Source organism: Rousettus aegyptiacus, unplaced genomic scaffold (assembly GCF_014176215.1).
Source record: "Rousettus aegyptiacus isolate mRouAeg1 unplaced genomic scaffold, mRouAeg1.p scaffold_m13_p_1, whole genome shotgun sequence".
Classification (NCBI taxonomy): Eukaryota; Metazoa; Chordata; class Mammalia; order Chiroptera; family Pteropodidae; genus Rousettus; species Rousettus aegyptiacus.
In genome coordinates, this window is record NW_023416284.1 from 29,505,021 (window position 1) to 29,525,767 (window position 20,747).

The 20,747-nt window shown below is 32.3% G+C and overlaps 1 protein-coding gene across 1 annotated transcript in view; it reads right to left on the reverse strand.

The window, feature by feature from the left end:
- ZSWIM5 (zinc finger SWIM-type containing 5) overlaps positions 1-20,747 on the reverse strand; it is a 138,669-nt gene that overhangs the window by 93,393 nt on the left and 24,529 nt on the right. The window lies entirely within an intron of this gene.

The window sequence follows — 20,747 nt, forward strand, 5'->3', positions numbered from 1 at the left end:
TAGGAAAATTTATACCTATAAATGCTTACATCAAAAAATAATTATCTTAAATCAACAACCTAACTTTCCAACTTAAGAAACTAATAAAAGAACAAAGATAGAAGAAAGGAAATAATAAAGATTAGAATAGAAATAAACAAAATAGAGAACAGAAAAACAATAGAGAGAAATAATCGAAACTAAAAGATGACTCCTCGAAAAGATCAACAAAACTGACAAATTGTTAGCTAGATGGTCTAAGAAAAAGAGATAAAAGACTCAAATTATTAAAACCAGAAATAAAAGTAAGGCTATTACTAATAAGTCTATAGATATAAAAAGGATTATAACAGAGTATTATGAATAACTGTATACCAACAAATTGAGTACCCTAGATGAAATGAGCAAATTCCTAGAAACACAAACCTACCAAGATTAAATCACGAAGAAATAGAATACCTGAATAGACCTAATAAGATTAACTGAATAACTAATAAGAGTGAAGTGGTAACTAAAAACCTTCTAACAAATGGAAGCCATGGATCTGATAGCTTCACCATATTCAACTGGAATTTATTCCAGGAATACAAGAATGGTTTAACGTCTGCAAATCAATCAATATGATACATCACATTAACAAAATGAAGAATAAAACATATGATTATTTTAACAGATGCAAAATAAGCATGTGACAAAATTTAACATCCAACAAAGTGGGTATACAGGAAAAACTTCAACACAATAAAGGCCGTATTTAACAAACCTGCAGCAAACATCATACTCAACAATGAAAAACTGAAAGCTTTTCCTCTAAAATCAGGAAGAAGGCAAGTATGTCCACTCTCACCACTCTTATTCAACATAGTATTGGAAGACCGAGCCAGTGCAATCAGGCAAGAAAAAAAAAAAGATCTCCAAATAGAAAAGGAAGAATTAAAATTGTCTCTATTTGCAGATGACATATTATATGTAGAAAATCTTGAAGACTCCACAAAAAACTGTTAAAAACTAATAAACCAATTTAGTAAAGCTGCAAGATATAAAATCAAAATACGTAAATCAGTGTAATTTCTATATGCTAATAAAAAGCTATCAGTAAGAGAAATTGATAAAACAATCCCATTTGCAATTACATGAAAAATTAAAATAAATTTAATCAAGGAGGTGAGAGACCTATATAAATTTAATCAAGGAGGTGAGAGACTTATATAATGAAAACTATAAGATATTGATAAATGAACTGAAGATAACACATATAAAGGGGAAAATATTCTGTTCTCCTGGATTAGAGGAATTCCTACTATTAAAATGTTCATACTACCCAAAGTAATCTATAGTTTCAATGCAATCCCATCAAAATTGCAATGGTATTTTTCACAGAAATGGAATAATCCTAAAATTTCTATGGAACCACAGAAGAGCCTGAATAGCCAAAGCAATTTTGAGAAAGAGGAAAAAAGTTGAAGGTATCACAGTTCCTGATTACACACTATATTACAAAGCTATAGTAATCAAAACAGTATGGAATTAGCAAAGAAACACCCACATATATCAATGGAAGAGAATAGGGAGCCCAGAAACACACACATGTATACACGGTCTATTAATTTACAACAAAGGAGACAAAAATATACAATGAAGAAAGGACAGTCTCTTCAATAAATGGTGCTGGAAAAACTGGACAGCCACATGCAAAAGAATAAAACTGGACCACTACCTTATACCATACACAAAAACTAAGTAAAAATGGATTAAAGGAATGAATGTAAGACCTGAATCCATAAAAATCCTAGAAGAAAACATAAGGGATAAACTCTTTGACATCAGTCCTAGCACTATCTTTTTGGCGTACATCCCCTAGGGCAAGGGTAACAAAATAAAGGGGACTACATCAAACGAAAAAAGTCCTGCACAGAGAAGGAAACCAACAACAAGATGAAAGGACAACCTACTAAATGGGGGAAGATATTTGCAAATAATATATCCAATAAGAAGCTGATATCCAAAATATATGAGGAACTCATACAACTCAACTTGGAAAAAACAAACAACCTGATCAAAAAATGGGCAGAGGACCTGAATAGACATTTCTCTAAAGAGGATATACAGATGGCCAACAAACATAGGAGAAGATGCTCAACGTCACTAATCATCAGAGAAATACAAATCAAAACCACAATGAGATACCACCTCACACCTGTCAGAATAGCTATTATCAAAAACTCAACAAATAATAAGTGTTGGTGAGGATGTGGAGAAAAGAGAACCCTCATGTACACAGGTGCAGCCACTATGGAAAACAGTATGGAGAGTAGCTCCATAGAGTAGTGGTTAGCGCTTCTGCTTTATATGCAAAAGGTCCTAGGTTTGAGCCCTAGTGGAGCCACAGCCCATGGCCCAGGTGTGCCAGGCCCTGGGTGTGCACCACGAGTGCGTGGGAGGAGATGCCCACCTTTGGAGATCCAGTTCTTAAGGGGAGACAGCAATAACCGTAGATCAGGGGTGGCAGCGGCAGCGGGGACAGGAATTAAAAAAAAAAAAGTAGTAGTATGGAGAGTCTTCAAAAAATTAAAAATAGAATTACCATATAATCCAGCAATTCCACTTATGGACATTTATCTGAAAAAGATCAAAACAGTAATTCAAAAAGATATAGGCACCTCTATGTTCACTGAAGCATTATCTACTATAACCAAGATATAGAAGCAATTTAGATGTCTAAAATAAATAAATAGCTAAATAAGATACAGTATATATTAGACACCCAAGTTGCTGTATTTATTATATAAATGTTACACATATATATATATATATATATGTGCACAATGGAACATTTCTCATCAATAAAAAAAGGATGAAATCTTGACATTTATAACAACATGGAGGGTCCTAGTAGGTATTATGCTAAGTGAAGTATGTCAGACAGAGAAAGACAAATGCTATATGATTTCACTTGTATGTGGAATCTAAAAAAACAAAACGAACAAATGAAAGATCCATAGATACAGAGAACAAACTGACAGTTGCTAGATAGAAGAGGGGTGAGGGATGGGTGAAAAAGGTCAAGGGGAATAAGTGGTACAAACTTTCATTTAGAAAATAAATAAGCCACAGGAATGTAAGTGCACTGTACAGGGAACACAGTCAATAACTGCACGGTGGCAGATGATTACCAGACTTACTGTGGTGATCACATCATAAGGTATACAAATGTCAAATCACTATGTTTTACCATCTGAAAAGAATACAATATGCCAACTATACTTTAATAAAATTTTTTTAAATAATTAAAATAAAATGATGTAAGTTTTTTAAAAAACCCTAAATTTTAAAAGTGGGAAATTCTAATTCAAACATCACTAAACTTCTATGTGGATACCAGTTTAGATGAAATGTCATATTAATTCAAGAAACAATTTTCCTATGTAAAACCTCCAATTACCACCCGAAAAAAATATAAATATATATGTTGCTACTTGCCAGCTTCACTAGTAAGTGTACAATTACCATCATAGGAAAGGTTTCTGCTTTGCAGCTCTACTGTGCATTCAAAAATAGTTCTAAGAAAGCCTTCTAATCTGTTCCATTGTTAGTCAAGTGGTTTATACATGCAGAAAAAAAGAAAAGAAAATCAGATGTACATAACATGGAAAGAAAAATATAGGGGCAGAAGAAATCACCTCAATAATTCTTACTTTTCTTCTCTCCAAAAATCCATTCTTACTACTCCCTTTTCTCATTCCTCCCTCCCAAAAGAAAAAAAAAAGCCAGGATCCTTGCCAAACCCCACAAAAACCCTTAGGCCTCTCTCAAGCATGCAAATGTAATTTTCTACCCAGACAACACACTCCCTTTTTAATGAACTCCAAAAACAATCTGTGAATGCCCACAGAAAAGAGGAAAATTACAATGAAAAAAAAAAAATACAAACAGAGAGATGTGGGGGAGGGTCAAGATGGATATAGCAAGTCCAGAGTTTAAATAGACATAAAAGATAATTAAGGTGAAGGGACTGTAATCAAACAAAATGGTGTGCAGGCTGTCATTTCATACAAATTAGAGTCAGAGAAATATATGAATATTCACTTGAATAAAAATCACTCATTATAGGAGTGGTCCTTCAAGTAAAAAGATCTTAGTCAAGGCCCAACGTGGCTGTCATTCTTTGTTCCATTTTGTAATCAAAAAAACAAAAACAAAAAAAAATGTGTATAGATGAAGAGAAAAAACAATTTTACATATGCACCCACCTCTTAAACAGTCAAGAGCAAGAGCAAGTTTCTTCATGATATAACCAAATAGTATGTCAAAATTAGATATTCAAAGAACGTAAATAAATGACAAGAGACACTTCAGTCAGTCACATGACTCAGGATCCCTCCAGATGCACATTATGATTCAGATTTGAACAGTAAACAGAGTAGGCCACAGGGTAGGGTGGGAGGACTTGAAGAAAACCATAATGCAAGAAGGCTGTCAAAATGAAAACTCTCTTCTTGCCTCGCAATTTAAAGAAAAGTTTTATTTAAAAAAATAGCTTTAAATCAATTTAGGCTAAAACAATTACAACATTTTACAATCTAATCTTTTAACGATGACTAGAATTCTTCTCCCTGCTTAAGGATCAAATTGGTTGGGCTCTACACTTGTCTGGCACCATGCTGTGGGCTATTCCCTTTAATATATAACCAATCAAAGATGTATTCAGGCTTTTCTGAAATCCAAAGCTTTGCTAACCGCATATTCTAGAGCATCATTAAGTTTTCTTAACAGGAGCAGACAAAGCTATATACAGCAATAACCTCCCTTGGATAGCTAATGTTCAATGGCCCCTCGTTTCTCAAAGGTAGACACTGAATCCTTTTATAATACACTAAATAGACATTTTTTTTCTTATAATATTCATAGTATTAGTCCTATAATATCTATACTAATTTTTTCTCTCTTCAATTTATATCAACACAAGATCACAGGTGCTTAGGAGAGTGACAAAAGAAAACAAATTCTTTGAAGTATATAATTGTTACAAACATAATAATAAGTATGAACTGAAAACATACTACTTTATCAGGTTAAATGATAAATAGCACAATTTGGCATAATTCCTTATGGAATGACTCTACTCATAAGACGCAAACATTTTTACTATAAATTTATGATTTATAGGTGAAAGTAATTTTACGCATTGGTACATGTTACAAAGACATGTACCAATGCGTAATCTCTATATAAATAAGAGATTGAACATATAGCCTTTTAAAGCCTTCCTAACAAAATGCATTAAGGTAACCAAGTTAAATCAAAGATTTAAGGATGCAAGAACATACATAATCATATTATATGAGTTAAATCTTGCTTTCATTTATTTATAACAGGTGTAACACCCAGGACACTCACATGAAGATGAAGTACAGAACACAAATAGAGTTAAATATTTGTTTGTATTGTAAAATCATATGTGTCTTTCTAATGAATATATTTCAAGTTTATCCCATTTACAAAACAATATTTTCCCCTATAAATCATTTTGAAACACAAATTAATGATATAACTATCAAAGAAAAGCTGCAATAAAGATATACAAATGGCCAACAAACTCATGAAAAGAAGTTTAAAATAGATCATTGAGAAAATATAAATTAAAACCATAGTGACACACCACTTCATTCCCTCTAAAATGGCTATAATCAAAACAATGGAAATTAACAAGTGTTGAAGAAGTAATGGAGAAACAGGAACCCCTGTACATTGGTGGTGGAAATGTGGAAATATAAAATGGTGTAGTTGCTGTAGAAAACAATTTGGCAGTTCCTTAAAAAGTTGAACGTAGAATTACCATATGATCCAGTAACTCCACTCCTAGATATATACCCAAGAGAAATAAAAACAAATGTCCACCCAGAAACTTGTACACAAATGTTTATAGCAGCATTATTCATAATAGCCACACTGTGGAAACAACCTAATTTCCATCAACTGATGAGTGGATAAACAAACTGTGATATATCTATACAATTAAATACATATTATTCAGCCATAAAAAGGTACAACGCTACAACTTGGATGAATCTTGAAAACATTAACAGAAAGAAGCCAGACACAAAACATCACATATCATATGACACCATTTACATGAAATATCCAGAATAAGCACATCTATAGATAGAAAGCAGATTAGAGATTTCCAGTAGAGTTTCAGACAACTTCATGGGTACGGGGTATTCTTCTGAGGTGATGAAAAAGCTTCAAAATGAGAGAAAGGTGGTGGTTACACAAGATTGTGAATGCATCAACTGCAACTGAACTGTACACTTCAAAGTGTTGTGTGAATTTCATCTCAGTAAAAAAATGAAAATCTATATTTAAAAAAATTAGGACTTAAAATAGTATATAAATATTGTTTATGCTGGGAAGAAAAAGAGAGAAAGTGTAAAGTAAAATAATATCATTAACTATGGTAAAGGTAATAGTGAGATTCAAAGGATACTTATTTAAAACTGACAAACCACAAAGGAAAAGGTTAAGTTAAAAAAAAAGATGACTATGGTCATGATAAAAGGTATAAACATAAAGAAAACCACTAGAATAAAAAGCAGACCTTTCCATGTGCCAAAAGAAACCTTAAAAGAATAAGAAAGGCATAGAAAAAAATTCCTAGAAAATTTAATATAGCAGTGATAAAAAATAAAATAATAGTACAATAGCATTGAAACCAAACATATCAGTCACATTAATAAATGGAAAATGGGCTTAATTCACTTAGGACAGAGAAAGTTTTCAGTTTTCTCATAATAAAATCTACATCTATGCTGTATACAAGAGATATACCTAAAACAGATTTAGCAATACCAAAACTAAAGGAATAAGCAAAGCTATAATAGGCAAGTGGAAACAATAAGAAAGTGATCCTGATATCAGACAAAGTAGAATTAGGCCAAAATCATTAAATGAAACAAAGAAAAATATTTTATTATGCTAAAAGACAAAATCAAAAATGAAGACAGAACAGTTCTCTATATGTACCTCCCCCCAAAAAAAAGACAAGAACCACCAACATAGAGCAGAAACAGTAGGAGATAAAATAAGAAATTGACAGAAACCACTACTAGTACTAGTACAAAGCTTTAATGCACCACTCTTAGTAAGATAGGTGAAATGGACAAAAAATAAGAATGGATCTAGAAAAACCTAACAATATAATCAATAAAATCTTATTAATATAAATTAGGTATAAATAAAATACTACACTCAATAGAGAATATCCCTTCTCAAGTGCACATAGAATGTTCATAAAAAACTGATCAGAAAACAGTAAATTCCATAAAGTAGTAATATTAAAACATGTTTTGATTATAAAGCAACAAAATTAAAGAAACAAAACTCTTTGACCTAAAAAATGAAAAAAGTCTTCTGTTAAATAACTCTTGAGTGAAAGGGGAAATACAAATTACAGGATTTCTGAAAAATAACAAATGCACTACATATCAGAATCTACAGGATCTATTTAAAGCAGAGATCAAAAGAAAAAATTCATAGCATTAAACATCTACATCTATAAAAATAAAATAATAAAAATTAATTAAATTCCTACTCCAAAAAGCTGGGAAAAGAAAACAAAAAGAAAATATAGCAAGGAAGTAATAAAGATGAAAGCAGAAATTAATGAAGTAGAGAACAGAAATTAGTTGATGAAATTAATAAATTTCAATCTTGGCTCTTTGAAAAGAGGTCAACAAAATAGATAATGTAAGAGAAAACTCCATTTACAACAGCAACAAAAAAGACAAAATACCCAGAATAAACTTAAGAAATGTTCGCGTTTGTTTGAAGAAATTTAGAAAACACTTTGGAAAGAACAAAAGTGCTTGTTCTAACATGTAACTTAGGATGTCTCGATATCAAGATTTTGGTGCTCCCTAAGTTAACACAGCTTAATGTCACCTAGATAAAAATACCAACATGCTTTTTTTTCAAGAACTAGTCAAGCTGATATTAAAGTTCATATGGAAAAACAGATACAAAAGAACAGCTAAGAAAAAACTGAAAAGGGAAAGCTCTGAAAAATGGAAAAGGAAGAATTAACACCAGGTATAAAAATGTAAAGCCTTTAAAAGTAAAACAGCATAGTGCCTGAGTACACAGAAAGACCAATGGACTAAAAGAGCATGTCCAGAAACTGACTCAATTTGGAAGCATATGATAAAGGTAGTATTTCAAATCACAAGGGCAAAAATGCACTTTTTAATAAATGATGTTAAAACAACTAGAAAAAATATAAAATTAGATCTACTCTTCATACCATAATACAAGAATAATCTTCAAATAGATCAGAGATCTAAATGTAAAAGAGCAAAACTATACAAACACTAAAAGAAAACATGGGTAGGTTTTTCTATAACCTGGACATAGGGAGAAGCTTTTAACTATAATTCAAAATCTAGATGAATAAAAGAAATAAAAGATGACTAAATTAAAATAAAAAAAATTGCCTGGCTCAAACCACAAATGACAACTTGCTAAAGGACCTCTAAAAATTGAGAAGACAATAAAATCTAGAGGTCCTTTTTAAAAACTGAGGAGAAAGAACACCTCAAATTTGAAGCAAAAAACCCTCACAAATCCTTTTAAAACACTGAGGAAACAACCAAAGTGTCTTTCAATAGATGATTGGCTAAAGAAGATGTGGTACATATATACAATGAAATATTATTTAGCCATAAGAAAGGTGAAATACTGCCATTTGCGACAACATGGATGGATCTTGAGATTATCATGCTAAGCACAATAAGTCAGACAGAAAGGGTTGAGAACCATATGATTTCACTTATACTGAAAGCAACAAAAGAACAAGATACACAAACTCACAGAATAGACACAGACAACAGTTTAGTAGTTACCAGAGAGAAAGTAGGGAGGGGGAAGTAGATAAAGGGTAAAGGTGGTCAAATATATGGTAATAGGAGATTTGACTGGGTGGTGAACACAATGCAATAATACAGATGATATATTATTAAATTGTACATTTGAAACCTATATAATTTTATTAACCAGTGTCACCCCAATAAATTTAATTTAAAAAATAATGAAAAAAATTTGAAAAATAAATGGGGAAAAGGTATGAACAGACAACTTACAAAGATTTTTAAATGTATTAAATTTTAAATGGTCCTTAAACATATGAAATGATGTTCAATTTCACTCAGACAAATACAAATTAAAAGTATTCTACCATTTCTCACCAATTACATTGGTAAAACTAAAAAGTATGACAACTCATTTTCTTGGTGAGTCCATGTGGAAATAGGCACTCATAAACTGCTGCTGGGAATGCACACTAGTACAATTTTTGGAGAGTTTGGCAATATCTAACAAAGTTACATATGCGGTTTTACCCTTTGAGCTAGTAATCACACTCACAATAGTTTATTCTGCACTAATACCTACACAATGATGTACAAGGTTATTTATTGCACCAAAATATTGGAAACTACCTAGTCAAACACAAGAGATTGACTGAATAAACTTATAGTACTATAATATATACATTAAGGTATTATACAGCTTTTTTTTTTTTTTTTTAAATCTGTATTAACTGATATGGAGTGATTTCCAGGATACATTGTTAGGTGGGGGGAAAAAAGCAAATTTCAAAAGAGTATATAATGGATGCTATTTTTTGTGTGTAAGAAAAAGTTGAGAATTAAACATACAAATGTATCTGCTTATTTCTGCAAAAAGAACCAGAGGAAAACTAAACTAGAAACCAGTGAAATTGGTTACCTACAATGGTAGAGGGATGAGTTGGAAGGAATGGAGAAAGATCTCTCCAAGTATATTATTATATATAGTTTTGATTATACAAAAATATTAATAATGTTCTATATACTAGAAAAATAAACCAACAAAGATGGTGAGTGGGAACTGAAAACATAAATGCAAACAGGAACAATCGATCCCAACAATTATTTTAAAGTGCTAAGATAATCATATCTCAGAAAGTTCCCTCAAGCCACTCTCAGTAAATCCCCACCCTCCCACCTGCTTTGGTGACAACCACTATTCTAAATTTTTGGGGAGCCATAAGTTAGCTTTGCCCATTCTGAATTTTCATATGAATGTAAACATGCTGTATATATTCTTTTGAGTAAACCTTCTTTTACTTAGCATGTTTTTGAGATCCATCTATGTTGTTGTATATATCAGTAACTCCTTTTATTGCTAAGTAGTGGTCCACTGTATGAATATCATAGTTTTAGTTATTCTATTGATAGTTCATCCTTCTGATATTTTCAGTTTTGTGCTATTATGAATAAAGTTGTTATTAACATTCGTACACAAAGTTTTTGTGTGTGTTTTCATTTTTATTTGTAAATACCTAGGAGTGAAAGGGTCATAAGAAAGTGAAAATGTAGCTTTATAAGAAATCAGACTTTTTTTTCCAAAGTGTTTTATATCATTTCCAACAACAATGTATGAGAGGTCTAGCTGCTCCACATCTTCACATTTGATGTTATAATCTCTGTACTGTTCTTACAACTTTGCCATGTGTTTGAAATTATTTCAAAATAAATAAAGTAGCATTTATATTTACTTTCTGATAGTGCTATTCTGATATGAAATAGATACTGCTGTTATTCTCATTTTACAGCAATTCACCCAAAGTCACATAGAAAATGGTTGGTATTATCCACTGATTGCTCTGTCTACTTCATCCACTGAAAAATTTGATAATGACCTACAATCTTCCATTCTACTAAAAGTCAGTGCTATTACATGGTTGTCTTCAGCATCCATATAGATAAGCAAATTAAAAACCAGACTCTAAATTCTTTAACTTTCATATTTCCAGTGTTTTACCCTACACTTCAAGCTACACACTCCTTTGGCCATACTTTATATTTTATCATCGTCCCAAACTGCTCCACCTCTGAAATCACCAGGTTTTCCATCCTACTCTCTTTTAACTCCTTTCTTGGGTGTTCACTCAATTATCTTATCATAGTTGTTCTTCCACTTCACTTGGATTTCCAGTCCACTGAACTACTCCACTAATTTTTCTCTAGCTATTCTTCACTCATCTCCTAGAAGCCTGGTACATATTAATCACTTAATAAATAGTGGTAAATGAAATTATCATTATCATCCAGCTTAGATTCCTTGTCCCATTATTTTACTCTCTTGTCAATATCCTAAAACCTGTCACTCAACTGTCTTTATTTGACAACCACCTGACAAAACTTTAATTCTAAAACTATCCACCTTCTCTATACCTGCACCCAGACTGATACACTATTGAATAAAAATCACACAAATGAGTTGACTAGTGCTATTAAAAATTCAGGTTCACCAATTTTATTTGGGCCCACAACATTCTCAGGCATTCTTGTTTTCATCAGCTTGTTTCCCCATTCTCAACATCAAAGCTCTTCCTGTTTTTTCAAAACTCTACTTCTCATCTACACTTGGATGTCTCACAGATATTTCAAATTCAGCACATTGAAGACTGAACTCAACATCTTTCCACCATCCAAATTGTCCTCAACCACCCTAATATATTCCTTCCTCTTCTCTAGCCCCCTTACCTTAGTAAAGACATCACCATAAGGCCAAAAACCTGGCAGTCCTCCTTGTCTTCAACTGTTGCCTTAACAGCAATCCTCCCAGTATCTAATCAATTACCAAGTCATGCTGACTGCTTTCTGTATATGTCTAGAATCAACTACTTTTTTTCATGGATTCCACGAGCCCAGACCAACAATTTTCTAAGTTAGTTTTTCAAAACCCACTTTCCCTGCTTCTACTCTTAGCCTAATTCGAATTCTTTCTCCAAAGTGCAGAGTTAGCTTTCTAATTGGCTTAAGACTTTTACAAAGCCGTTTGATCTGACCCTATCTAAGCTCTAACTTTATGAAATTTCTTTCAGTCACTAAGGTGTCACTCTCTCATCTCTAGAACTTCCCATACACTATTCTCTCTACCTGAGATACTTTCACCATCACCATTAGCAGGATGAACTGAAGAAACCCAAGATTCTCTGTGATCCTACTAAGTCTCCGATTCTCCCCTTGCTCAACATTCACAGCTTCATTAATTACCTTGATACCTTAAGGACTAATTTCATAATGCCCCTTAAGCCCTGCCACTCCAAAAAGTCAAGACTTCAGTCCCCAGATTCTAATCCCTATATGTTTCTACGGGCAAAAAAAAAAAAAAAATTCTTCACATGCCTCAGTACTATTTATTCTTTTGCCCTGCTTTATTTATTTTGTCTGTTTTGCTCATTGCTGTAACTCTAAAACCTAGAACAGTACCTGGTTCATGGAAGGACTCAGCTCAATGGATATTTGTAGAATAAATAAAATGGATACATATTTTGTTAATTCAGTCAACAAATATTTGAATGCCTGTAACATAACCCTAGGAAACATCAGTGAACAAGAAAGGCATGGTCCCTATCTTCATGAAGCTTAGTCTAGGGGAAAAGATGACATTAAACAAATATTACATAATTGTACATAATTAGGAGAAATGCTCTGAAGGATATATAAGATATATAATAGAGAGACCTAATCAAGTAGAATAGGAAAGAAGATTCTCAACTAGATCATGAGGAAACATATTTAAACTAAGACAAGATTCTAGACAAAAAGAATGCACCAAGACCCTAAAAAGGACCACAGTTGTTTGTTTAGCAACCTTATTGAGAAAAAATTGACAGGCAATAAATTGTACCTATTTAAAGTATACAACTGGTTACATTTTGATATATGTTAAGTTTGACATAAGTTTTGACATACATACATGAAAACAACATCACAGTCAAGATAATGAATATATCCATCCACTTTGGCACATAATCTATATTTATTCAACTAATATTTATTGATAGCTACTATGAGTCAGACCCTTAGTATGCATTGGTATATGATCCCTGCCTTTTTGGTACTTAAAATTCAAAAGGTGTCTTGTTCAAGGAATCAAAAGAAAGCCTGTATGAAAATGTCTGGGGAGGTAGGCAGGGGCCATATCTTGCTAGGCCTTGCAAACCATATTTTGATCTTTATATAAAGAGCAATAGTAAGCAAGCAGGCAGGGACTCAAGCCATGCTAGACTTAAACAGGAAGCCATTAGAAGGTTTTAAGTACGGCAATGACATGATCATATTTGTCTTTTCAGAAAGATCACAGTGACAAGTGAAGAATGGGTGAGAATGTCAAGGGTAGCTTCTGAGGGAACCAGTCAGGCAGTACAATAATCCTGCCAACAGATGATGGTAGTTTGGCCAATGGTAGTGGTAGCAGAGAGGATAAGTTTTAGACTGATTCAAGAGATATTTAGAAAGGATAACCATAAAGACTTAGTGGTGAATTAGATATGATGGGTAAGAACAATGAAGGAGTCAAGGATGATTCTCAGTTTTCTAGCTGGACAATTAGTTGGACATGATGTTATACCAAAATATGGGATTCTGGAGAAAGAGGACTTTGGTAGAAAAAATGATCTGCAGTCTTAGACTGATGAGTTTGATGATCTAAAGTGATATGTAAGTGGACATACTCAGAAGGCTGTTAATTATAAGGGTGGGTAGGGTAGAAACAAACTGCAAAGGTAACTGAGAAAGAAAAGGTAATTAAGTAAAGAAAAGAAATAAAAGGCATCCAAATTGGGAGGGAAGAAGTAAAACTACTATCTCTGTTCACAGATGGCATGATTTGATATATAGAAAATCCTAAGGAATCTACACAAAAACTATTAGAGATAATACACAAGTTTGGCAAATTACAAGATCAATATACAAAAATCAACTGTACTTAAATGCATTTGCAATGAAGAATCTAATGTTCGTTAAAAAAGTTTTTTTAAATCAAGGTGTAGAACCTTATTATAACTCCAGAAAGTTTTCTCATGCCCCTTCCCTCCAAAGATAATTACTGCTCCAGTTTTTCTAACCATTGATTAGTTTTATCTATTTTAGAACTGCTTATAATGAAATCAAACATGTGTTCTTTTGAGTGAGGCTTTTTCATTCACTTGGTATATTATTTTTGAGATGTATTAATGTTGTTGCCTCTATCAGTGGTTTTCTCCTTTTTATTGCTCAACGGTAATCCATTGTATGAATGTAAGTTTATTTAGCCATTCTTTAGTTCATGTACAACTAAGCAGTTTGGGGCTGTTATGACTAAAGCTGCTATGAACATTCTTGCAAAAGTTCTGTTGTTGACATTGTTGAAAGATGCTTTAATTTGAGTAAATACTTGGGTGGAATTTCCATTTCATAGGATAGGTGTATGTGTAGATCTTTTCCCAAAGTGGTTATACCATTTTATATTCCCAACAACAATGTATAAGTTTTCTGATTCCTCCACATCCTTGCCAACATTCAATTTTAGACATTCTGGTTAAAATGTAAATAATAAATTTACATTTATTTCTCTGAAAACTAATGATGTTGAATACTTTTTTATGTGTTTATTAGCCATTCATATATAATCTTTTGTGATGTATTTGTTTACATCTCCTGCCCATATTATCTTGGGTCACTTGTCTTGTTATTATTGAGTTGAAAGAGTTCTTTACAAATCTTGGATACCAATCTTTTGTCAAACATATGTTTGGCAAATATTATCTCCCAAAAGACAAGTATTTATTGACTGAACTGCCGATGGTTTACTTATCTCTTTAAAATCAAATAAACTTGAATTTAAATCCTGGCTCTACCTATAACTAGCTGTGGGAATTTGAGATATTTAACTTTTGGGGCATTTCTTCCCATCAGTAAAATAAAGATAATACTTACCTTTATAAGGATGCTGTGATAATTTAGACAATGGATTTCAATGTATCTGGCATGTAAAAGGTTTTCAATAAATGTCAGTTCCATTCTTTTCTATCTGTTCTATGATAATATGGCAGTTGCTGCCTTAAATAGCTGAACTGCAATTCTTATACTGCAAAACTCTATAAAAATTTGAATTTTCACAATGGTAAAAATCATTGCAACAGTAGAACCCATAAAGAACTAGGGCTCCTGGGAAGAGAATAATGTATCTTTCTTTTATTCTAATACAGTAACATACTCAAAATAAGGCTGAATCAAAAAGTAGTGAAATCAAATGAAATTCATCTGGAAGTGAAATTCAAAGGAAAAAAGTGAAAACTTCAAATCGTGTTGTGCTAACAGTCATCTGACATGCTATCGCAAAAACAACTGTACTGAATCCTATCTATACCAGAGTTAGTTGTACTTCGTCTCTTATAAAAATTCACATAAAAAAAAAAACAGGTTTAATCCAAAAGCATTTTTAGAAAGTAACTTCAGCATCTTAATAATACTTTTAAGTATAAGTTTATATGAATAGTTACTATAAATAAGTTGGTTATAGAAATTATTACAAATAAGAATTATTATAAAGAGCTTGCTTTACTGTTTTGTTTCTATATTCAGTTCTTGCTATGAAAAGATGCTCAACATCGCTAGCTATTAGGGAAATGCAAATCAAAACCACTTTGAGATACTATCTCACACTTGTTAGAATGGCTATTATCAAAAGGGCAAGTAATAATAAATGTTGGAGAGAATGTGCAGAAACAGGAACTCTCATACACTGCTGGTGGGATTGCAAATTGGTACAGACACTATGGAAAACAGTATGGAGGTTCCTCAAAAAACTAAGAATTGATCTACCATATGATCCAGCAATCCTTCTACTGGGTATTTACCCCAAAGACTTGAAAACTCATATCCAAAAAGATATTTGCACATCAATGTTCATAGCAGCATTATTCATAGTGGCCAGGACATGGAAGCAACCAAAGTGTCCTACAATAGATAATTAGCTAAAGAAGTTGTGGTACGTATATACAATGGAATATTATTCAGTCATAAGAAGAGATGAAATACTGCCATTTGTGACAACATGGACGGACCTCAAGAAAATCATGCTAAGCCAATTAAGCCAGACAAAAAGAGTTGAAAATCACACGATATCACTTATATGTGGGATATAAACCTAAAAGCAATAAATGAACAAGACAAACAAACAGAGACTCATGGACACGGACTATAGACTAGTGGCTACCAGAAGGTAGGGGTTGAGGGAGGAGGGTAGGTAGACGGTTAAAGGGGGTCAAATACACGGGGAGTACGGGGAGAGTGAAGTGGGTAAAGGGGATCAAATATATGGTACCTGAAGGAAACCAGACTTTGGGTGGTAAACACATAATATAATATACGATGTCAAATTATAATAATGTACACCTGAAAATTATATAATTGTATTAACCAATGTTACCTCAATAAATTTAATTTTAAAAATAGTAATTTTTTTAAAAATTCAGGTTCTAGATACAAATTCTCTCCCCTTAATTTACTAGTCAAGTTAGTTAACGGTTTTAAATCTCATTTCTTTCATTTGTAAAATGGGGATAATAATATCTCATATCATTGCAATAAGAATTAAATGAAATAAACTTATAAATCAAAAGTATGCTAATACTTTTAGCATATAGCAAATGATCAGTAAATATTAGTTATTTATTATTGTTAAAGTATGTTAGTCAAATTTTTTAGAATTTAATTTTATTATTAGTTTCAAGTACACAGTACATTGGTTAGACATTTATATAGTGTATAAAATGATCCTCTAATTGTTCTTTCTTTCCTCCTACTCTCCACCTACCCCTTACATTAATGCTAACCGCACTCCTTATGCTGTGCTTCCCATCCCCGTGACCATCTATCAACTACTAATTTGTATTCTTTAACCCTTCACCCCTTTCTCCCAGCCTCCCAACCCTCCTCCCCTCTGGCCGTCCTCTATAGTTGAGAGTCTGTTTTTAATTAGTTTGTACTTTTTGTTCCTTAGATTCCACATATGTGAAATCATGTAGTATTTACCTTTCTCTGACTTATTTCACTCAGCATAATAACCTCTAGGTCCATCCATGTCATTGCAAATGGTAGGATTTCATTTTCTTAAATGGCTGAGTAATATTCCATTGTATATGTGAACCACAATTTCTTTATCCAATCATCTGTTGATGGGCATTTAGGTTTAATCCTTATCTTAGCTATTGCAAATTGTGCTGCCATGAACATAGGGGTGCACAGATTTTAACAATGATTGTTTTGGTTCTCTTTGGATAAATACCCGCTGGGTCAAAGGGTATATCCATTTTTAATTTTGTGAGACACCTCCAGACTGTTTTCCATAGTGGCTATGCCAGTTTGCATCCTTGTCAACACTTGTTCTTTGATTTATTGATGATAGCCATTCTGACAGGTGTGAGATGACATCTCGCTGTGGTTTTAATTTGCATTTCTCTGATGATTAATGACCTTGAGCATCTTTTCATATGTCTATTGGCCATCTGTATTTCCTCTTTGGAGAAATATCTGTTCAGGTCTTCTGCCCATTTTTTAATTGGACTGTTTGGTTTTTTGTTGTTGAGTTGTATGAGCTCTTTATGTATTTTTGGATATTAACTTCTTATCAGATGTATTATAAGCAAATATCTTCTCCCATTCACGCGTTATCTTTTCGTTTTGTTGATGGTTTCCTTTGCTGTATGGTTAGTCAAGTTTTTTTTTAAAGTTTCAGTGACTAGTCTGAACTTCACATTTTCCAATTAGGAAAGGTAATTGAGATATGAGTATGATTCATTTGTCGCAATGACTGGAAACACTGACAAATTACATAATTTTGCATTCTTCAGATATCATCTTAAATATCACTTTGTTGGAGACATCTCTTCAAGGCAGGTCCTTCACTTAAATTTTAATTTTGAATATGGTAAATATTGATAAATATGACCCAAATAAACAAATACTTTGGGAGTCCTCAGTAAGTTTTAACAATGTAAAAGAGTCCTGAGACCAAAATATTTGAGACTGATATAATGAATTGATTAGAAAATGTATATTCTCCTGATTTAAAGTATATTATGGTCTGCAAAGCCTCTGAGTGATTTATTTTCCCTTTTTAAGCTAGATTTAATTGAGTAGTTATTAAAAATTGTACACACTCACTTTTCTCTATTGTATTTATACTTGCAATAAGGTTGTAAAAGCTAATTACAACTTCAGGGTTTGGTTTTGTTGTTGTTTTTTACTATGAACTAGAACTGCATCAACTCAATGTATTATGCACTAGTTATCTTATGCAATTAGCAATTAAATTTTATGGTAATGATTACTAATAAATATAGCTTGCCTGCAAGACATAAATCTTTCCAGTGATCCATTGAGTGAAAATATTGGGAAGTACTGTACTGAAATTATCTCTTTAATTCATCTCCCATTCCCACTCCCTCTCATACTTCCTGCCCTAATGCCACCACTTTAGGTTAGCTACTTTTTTCTCATTTTTTTCTACCTACTACAACAGCCATTCTACATTCATTCTTTATTCTCACCAGTCTAATCCCCACACTGAGACAAAAATAATCTATCTCAAAATCAAATCTGGTCATGTTTCTAACCTTGTTATTAAAAAGTTTGCATGGGTTCCCAGCTGTCTACAGTACAGGCCAAAAACCAATAGCATATGGGCTGCTTAAAGAATAAAGATGGAGGTTTTCCCCCACATCCAGGTATTTTGAAAATAGAAAGATTTTATATTAAAATATGGATATTTGGTTTTGCTTTTAAAAATTAGAAAATTGGGAAACACTGGGCCCAAATTTCTACATAGTAAAACTCAGAGCAGAGAATAGGACATCTAGGTAAGACAGGGTATATGTAATTTGCAATTTCCAGTTAACCACAGTCCCTACCCAGTCCATTTCACTCATTTACTTTACCTGGATTTGTTCTACCTACTTTACAGAATAAAGCCCAGACTCCTTAGAAGGATAGATCCTTGATAATCTGGGTTAAGCTAAATTTCTACTCTCAACTTCCATCTCTCTTATAATTTCCCTTCACACACACTCATAATTTCTCAAATACACCACATTCTTTTATATTTGAAAGCTCTACATCTACATTCCTTCTGCGTGGAATGTCCTTCTGACATTCATTTCCCCTACTCCTCCAGCACCCAAAGAATTTCTCTACTCCTTCAAAATACAACCATAAAAGGTGGAGAAACATATAATCTCATGTAAATGTGATAATGCATGTAAACATTTAATACAGAGCCTGGCATTAAGTAATGTCTCATTAAATGTATGTGCTTACAATTCTAAAAGGTAGGTATTATGACCCCATATTAGGGACAAGCATGTTCTTACTTAAAGATAAAACAACTTATAAGACCAAGGAGCTAGTAAATTACACAGTTGGAATTTGAACCCTAATCTCTAATTCTAAAGCCTATGCTATTATCACAAGGCTATACTGTCTTTCTTTACTTGACTTAAATGACATAGAACTACCAGATTAAATTTCCTAATTTCATGATGTTACCTTTCTAATCAGTCCCCTACTATTAACGAAATCCAAATCATTCTATTTTTATATTTCCAATCATTTATCACAGTTCAGTCCACAAGTTTAATATACAATCTCAACTAATTCAACTCATATTATTGAATGAACAAGCATATGATAAAATTTTTATGGTTCTCAATCTATATGATAGAATCTAAATATTTAGCATTTCCTATATCACAAAATTTAATGCACAATATGCACTGAATAAAAAACTTATTAGAATCTTTAATATATATAAGCACAATCAGGTTTTAATCTCCCTATATGTAACATTATGCCTCTAAGCAAATTAAGTACTAAAACTCAGTAACATCTATGTGTGTATATGTAAACTATTTTATTTAAGAATAAACGTTCCCAAACATCTTAAAGGTTGCATATATTATATGAACCTATTTATACAAAATGGTATGCATATATCTCTGTGCCTATATACTAAGAAAGCTGTCTGGAAAGATGTTCAGATGATTTTTATCTTTTTTTCTTTAAACTTTTATATATTATTATAATTAATTAGTGGGTATATAACCTTTTAAAAACAAAGCTAGTTAAGTTATTTTAGGAAATACTTCTTTTGAACCCTCAACAGTAATGGGATTCATAAACTATAATCCCTCCCACCTCACTCAAAGCACATACTGAATCACACTGGAAAGTAAATACTGAAGTAAGTCCTAAGAGTAGGTAACTACATAAATTAGAAGTTTTAATTTTAGAAAGACATGTTATATACTCAAAGACCTTGAAATAACTTCTTATTAAATTAAAGATGATTTGATATTTACCAATATTTAGCACTGTAATTAAATTACATTATTTCACATGATTATTGAAAAATAACATTTATCTCATAATAGAACAATCTTTATTTACAAATCACATGTATTCACATCTACTCTAGATGCATTTTTGAAAAAAAGACACATTTAACAGTGTAGGATTAAGCAATTTCAACACAAGGATCTATTCAAATGATTAACTGCTAGTTACTGAAAATTCTGCCAATGAGACAACTATTACATGTTAGCTTCCAGAATGGCCCATGTTTCTCCATACACGTTTTCAGCTTTCTAACAAGCTCCATAAAATTTTTTTATTAACACCAAATACCCTCCTCCATTGTCTTTCAACAAGCTCTAGGACTAAATCACAGCAATTAAAACTCAAAAAATTAATTTTATATTGAAAAAATTAGTGTATGGTATTCTTTTCTTCTAAGGTCAGAAAGTCAGTTGAATCTGAACTATCTACCATGGCATGAATCTGACAAAGATTAATTTAAAACGGATTAATTTAAAACTAAAGTCCACTGAACAGTTTCACAGCCTA